Below are 6,000 nucleotides of genomic sequence, written 5' to 3'. Positions count from 1 at the left end.
GCTGCATGCACTCGAACACGTTTTTTTCCCCACTTTATCCGTTTAGGTAATCCTTTCTATACGACTTTCGCGACATTTTAATAATTTATTTCTCATTCTTGCCCAATTTCGAAATAAAATTGTAATTGATCTGTTTTTCGTCTGTTCGTCGAGCTCCATTTCGACAAAGACTAAAGATTGGTTGCACCAAAAGTGCACCCATGAAGTTCTGCCTTGCCATACAGCGCTCCGGGTCAGGCTGGAGACAAACCTTGTCATTTAGAATTGAGAAAGCCACAGAGTGACTCCGCTACAGCTTCTCCATTATTTTGCTGACTCACTGCATGCCTCCATGTTGCTTACAGACCTCGCACACATTTGTTCTGCAGCTGAATTTTTAATTTATACTGATTGATCATACGAGCCTCTTTCTTTCCTCTTCTTTCATCCAACTCTTTGCAATGGCTGACCCAGTCATGAAAAGATTAAGTAGATGTGCTGGAAATAACCAACGAAATAATAACGCATAGAATGCCTGTCATTTTCCAGGGCAGAGGCACTTGTAGAATGTCTTTTTTATGTCTTTTTTTATTTTAATAACCCCCCATCATGGCGTCGTGGCTTTGGTGTTGCACTGCTAAGTCTGAGGGCACGGGATTAAATTTTGGCCACAGTGGCCACATCTGCAAAAACACCCATGTACCATGCAATAAGTACACGTTAAAGAACCCAACTGGTCAAAATTGTTTGGCAGTGCATCTTGCGGCGTACCTCTTAATCATATCGTGGTTTTGGCAGGTAAAACCCCAAATTTTGTGGTGCTTTCTTTTATTACAGCGAAGCTGTTAAAAGACACTTTCCCCCCTATCGTGTCCGCGTGTAAAAAAAAAAATCCCGATGACAGTGAAATGCCGGGCCGACTCGTGGCGGCGGTGCAGTTCGCCGTTAAGAGGCCCGCATTCACAGCTTCACTGGTCATCTTTCTTCACAGAGTGGAAGTGCACTGCGTTTTGCTGAACGTTTTTTTTTTGCGCACAGCCTCCAAAATCTACTCGTATCACGTCATTACAGTTCAATTATCTGCCCAGGCGAACATCATTGTTTTTGCATTTCGCCCCCCATCGAAATGCGGCCACCGTGGCCGAGATCTGATCCCTTGATCTCGCAACCTCCTACTCAGCAGCACAACACCATAGCCATTAAACAACCACGTCGGGTGTTTAGCAATGCTACGTGCATAACCAAGTAAACTTAACGAATAAACCGACACCAGTTTCATTGGTTTACATTGCCGCTTTGAATGAAACACGTTACTAGGCTTTTATGATGATTCCCTTCAACTTTCCAATGTAAATATGGGCCGTAATGGTTGTAACTAAGACGCCCAATAACGTAATTAGTTTATTTAGTGAATGTATTGTTTTTAAATATTCGATTGTAGATTAAGAATTTTCCGTACTCTGCAGAACCAGTTTAGACTGAGTACTCCTGTTACAGAGCTTACAGAGAGTTACAGAGCTTACAGAGGTTACGGAGTTATATAGAGAAAAAAAATCCCGAAGAAGTATTAATGGGAAATGAGCAGCGATTGGTTTAATTCTGCCTACTATGATACTTCGATTCTTGCTGATCAAAGTTATGATCGTGCTTAGTGATTTCGAGGCGTTTTTCGCGGACGTTCTTGGGCTTCTTTCAGGCTTGCCATAAACTTTTATGTAGCCCGTATTGAGCAACAGAAAGCGGTATCGGCAATATATCAGGATGGTCCACAATTCTTTCATTGACAGATCTTCTTAGAATATTTTAGAAGTTTAATAATAGTAATAACTATTTATGCAATTAGGCGAAATACAAAAAAAGAAGAGTCTGGTTTGCTCCAAGCGACGGCAAACAAAATTACCTTGGTTCTCTCCAGTTACGTGGTACTTGCATATTTTTAAATCTTGGCACAAGTTCATTACGTGGTACACATGGAATACATAATGCCGAACTCAAAGAAGAGAAATACTTGAAAGGATTCCCGTGACTACTTTACCTTTTACTGTGCCCATTGAAAATTCGTGCAATTTTACTTGACGCGAACAGCTATCTGACAGCGAAGCAGGTATTCAGAATAATACCATAGTGTACTTCTGGGAATGCCACTTTTCTTTTACTTTCTCTGATACAGCTCTGTCACCGTTTCTTCGCGTGATATCGTTACTCTGTCCACATAAATAATGTCCTCAAGTGAGAAACAGAAGGCAACAATAAAATTCACGGCCTTCCTGCGAACAAAGCGGCTGTGTGCACGCAACGTTCAAAGAGTTCCGTGTTACGTTCGTTTCACAAAGGCGAAGAGGTAAGAAAAAGTAGCCACGTATGAAGAATGTGCCTTCGCACAAAATGTCCGTAGTCGCGTAACTGTCAAACAAACGCTTTGCTTTCGACATGTTCAACGTTGCTTTGAGTTACTGCCTTGAGATGCCGTACCCAACGGGAGTTGTGTTCCGAGTCGAAGCGCTTGCACTTAAACCTTAAACTGAAGCAGCGATGGGAGAAAATGACTTTAAATAAAAAAAAAACGCTCGTCGTAAAAACGTGTTGAGGTTGTACAAAAACGAAAAAAGAACAATTTACTGCCTCGCCACCAGCTCCACGCGTAAAGAAAGACGAATTTTAAATGTGCCGTTTCAAAGTGTGTCTATACCTCCCCTGCGTCTGCAAAAAAGTATTGCCTCGTTTTGAAGCTTTATGGCGCAGTTTGCGCTCAGGGAGGGTGGCTACCTGTCTTTTCCGCGACTGACGCTCCTGATTCTGTGTGAACTTGTTTATCGGCGAGATGGAGCAGGATGATTTGTTAACCTAATCTTCTCCTTAACTTTTGTTCCCCGCCTCGGAAGAAAGCAAATACCAAGATGAATGCGTACTATAAATTCACGTGTGTGTCTTGGGTCTGATTTACTGCAAGAAACGCGTCGTCGCGAGTCGCGACTACGAGCACACGACACGAAGGCAAGCTTACAGACAGGCCAGCTTAAGTAATAATGGGTGTTCCGGTCATATTTCAGGCATATGCACACTGACACTGTCACAAATTTCAAAAGCACATGACTAAAAAGGCACGATACTTCCAGGTAGCTCCCCTTTCTGCAGCATCAAAGCTTATGAAGGCATCATGTTGCCCATTTTCGCAATGTCATTAGTCAGTCTGGCGGACGCAATACATGAAAACTTCTCTAAAATAAAACTTCGGAGATTAAGATACGCGCTCTAAAATATTTATAAAGCTGTATTTACGACGGGCATAGCATGGCAGTCGGCACTTTCAGTACGTCTATGTGACCAGTTCTTTGCAAAAAAGCGCTAAGGCGGAAGTCTGTACATTGCTCTGCTCTCTGTACTTCGTTGAGCATAGACGCTTTTTCCGCACTGGCGTCTGAGTGTGCGAATACGAAGTTATTTCGGCTAGTATGCCCGAAAAATATGACGCAGGAGCTGAAACCTTTGTCGATTTCGGTTGAAGACGCAAAAAAATGACTCACCCGACATGCTGTCAAACTTACAACCACACCTGCTGCTACGTACGCACGAAATCGTTGTGTTAGAATTCTGGTCAAACCACGTATTTCTACACATTTTGCAAGACGTTGTACTTATAATGCAGCGTAATTCATTCTTTTAGCGGAACCACATCATCATTGAGGTGCACTTGTCGTACTGCTTCATCTGATTTGCCTCATATCGATCCCTTTATTGAATTCAAATTTTCATTGTCATTAGACAGAAATATGGAAACCCCTATTCATCGATTAAGGCTGGGCACTGCCTACACAATACATTTCTTGCACAGAATTGGCCGTGCGCAAACCCCCGAATGTGATTGTGGATTTGTAGATGAAGATATACATGACCTCCTTCTAGACTGCCTACATCACGACACACCGAGACGCCGACTTAAAACAACCCGAATTACAGTAGACCACATAGATGTTAGTTTAAAGAAACTTTTGGGTCCTTGGCCAAAAACGCCCATGCAGAAGAGCGCTTTAAAAGCACTAAAGACTTTTCTTGAAGACAGCGGTATTGCTGGCCGTTATTAACGCTTTTATTCTTGCTTTCATTTCAATGTCGCTGCATATATGAACGTGTTTGTGGATTATGTTATGTTGACTGTTCTGTTGTGTCTATATGTGATAATGCATTTAGACAATTTATGTACCACCCGCTGACTATAGTGACTATGTTATTAGGTGACAGTACCATTTGTATTTTTGAGACTTTATCTGCAGAACTGTGGAGTCATCTAACTTGCATATTACATGTACCATATGCTTCTTACATCATAGTATTACTTTGAAAACGTTGCTTGACAAACCCTGGTGCTTGTATGAAAAGGTTATTTGAAATGTAATCTTGAACCCTGTATGTTGTAAGCAAGACCCATTCAAGAGCTAAGGAGTAGCTGGCGCCTTACATTGTGCGTCAACATCTCATTATATTATATCAATAAAAAAATATTTGGGTTGATAGTTTGATTCGAGTTTTCCGTGGTAACACCCTATGTTGGGATTACCAACACCTTGTCTCAAAAGCAGGTGATCTACTAAGATTCCCTCATGCAGAAACGACAACACTCAGTTCGCCAATACTTCGTATTCACGTAGCAGCCGCGATGGAGCAACAGCAGGTTCTAAATATTCTAAACACGCATATATCAGTTCTCTGCTATACCACTCTGTTACCACTCTTGCCGTCTACCCTAAGTCTCCGACAGGACCTAAAAACATGCTCCTTGTTTCCCACTTCGCTGCAGCATTCACAGAGCTGGTAAAAAGGCGCGCCTAGCTACCTAATCTTGAAAGTCCAAACTGGAATGTGTGCCAATCTTGCCCCGATTGAATTCAACAGTGTCAGAATTCGGCGGTTCAACCTCCTGACTACGCATAGCTTATGTGCCGCAACCCGCAAGGATTGTGAACTACAGAAATTTGATTCCTTTCAAAGCTCGGAATTGTATGCATTTTAACTCGAATCTAACTCTTTTTTGCTGCTGAAACTCAAGATCCTTGATAGAAGAACACGGTCGGAAAAACTGTTCGGTTGGCTGCCAAATAAAACATCGCAAATATGGCCAGTCTGTAGATTGGTAGGATTTCTTGAAGAACCAGGAATCGCGGAAAATCCTTGGAGATTTATGATGGTGCTAGGCTAGTTGTGTATTTTTTTATCCCCTATTCAGACATGCGCATCTATGTTTGCTACACTTTTAGTAACTACACGTAGGAGGAAGAGGATCTACAGCCTTGCAAATGCCTGCCGGAAATTCCTTCCCACGAGAGTCTCCTTATTTATTGTGGGGATAGACATAGCACAGAGTGAGATGCACCATGAGAAGATCTGATTCTACCAAGACCTCTCAAGGGAATTGTGCAGATCAGTGGCCGAATTCACAACGCTTTTCGTTTTTAAGGTTCGTAGGCACTCTTTTCCATCGGTTGTTCGCCTTAGGTAATATTGTGTCCGACATGGGGATTGGATGGAAGCTACTTTTAAGAACAGTTTCAGCGTAAGAACAATCTAGTAAATACGGGCACAGAGGTATAACGCTGCCACTATACCAAGTTCACCCTGTACCCAATGTGTATGGGTACAGGGTGAATACCCTGTACCCATACACATTACAGGGTGGGTACCCATACAGGGTACCCATACAGGGTGTATACAGGGTGGTAATTAGTGACGTTTAGCTTTACTTGCTAAACATCACCCCTCACTGAATGTGCATCGGTGCCTCAAGGAAAATTGAGGTGAAGGCGAAACATTCCTCTACTTAATGTCCTGAGTTTCCGTGGGAAGGCTGGGACCTCCATGGTTGCGCATGGAGCCTCTCTATATTTCACTCAGTCCAAAAAAAAAAAACTGTTTGGCCTAGTTGGTGTTCACTGCATATCATATTGACCGCAAATGAAGAGGGGGACAGCGGATAAGAACACAAAAGCGACATGGGCGGTAAATACCGCCCGTGTCGTTACTGTGTTC

Source organism: Dermacentor albipictus, chromosome 1, assembly GCF_038994185.2.
Source record: "Dermacentor albipictus isolate Rhodes 1998 colony chromosome 1, USDA_Dalb.pri_finalv2, whole genome shotgun sequence".
Lineage (NCBI taxonomy): Eukaryota > Metazoa > Arthropoda > Arachnida > Ixodida > Ixodidae > Dermacentor > Dermacentor albipictus.
This window is presented reverse-complemented; position numbering follows the sequence as displayed.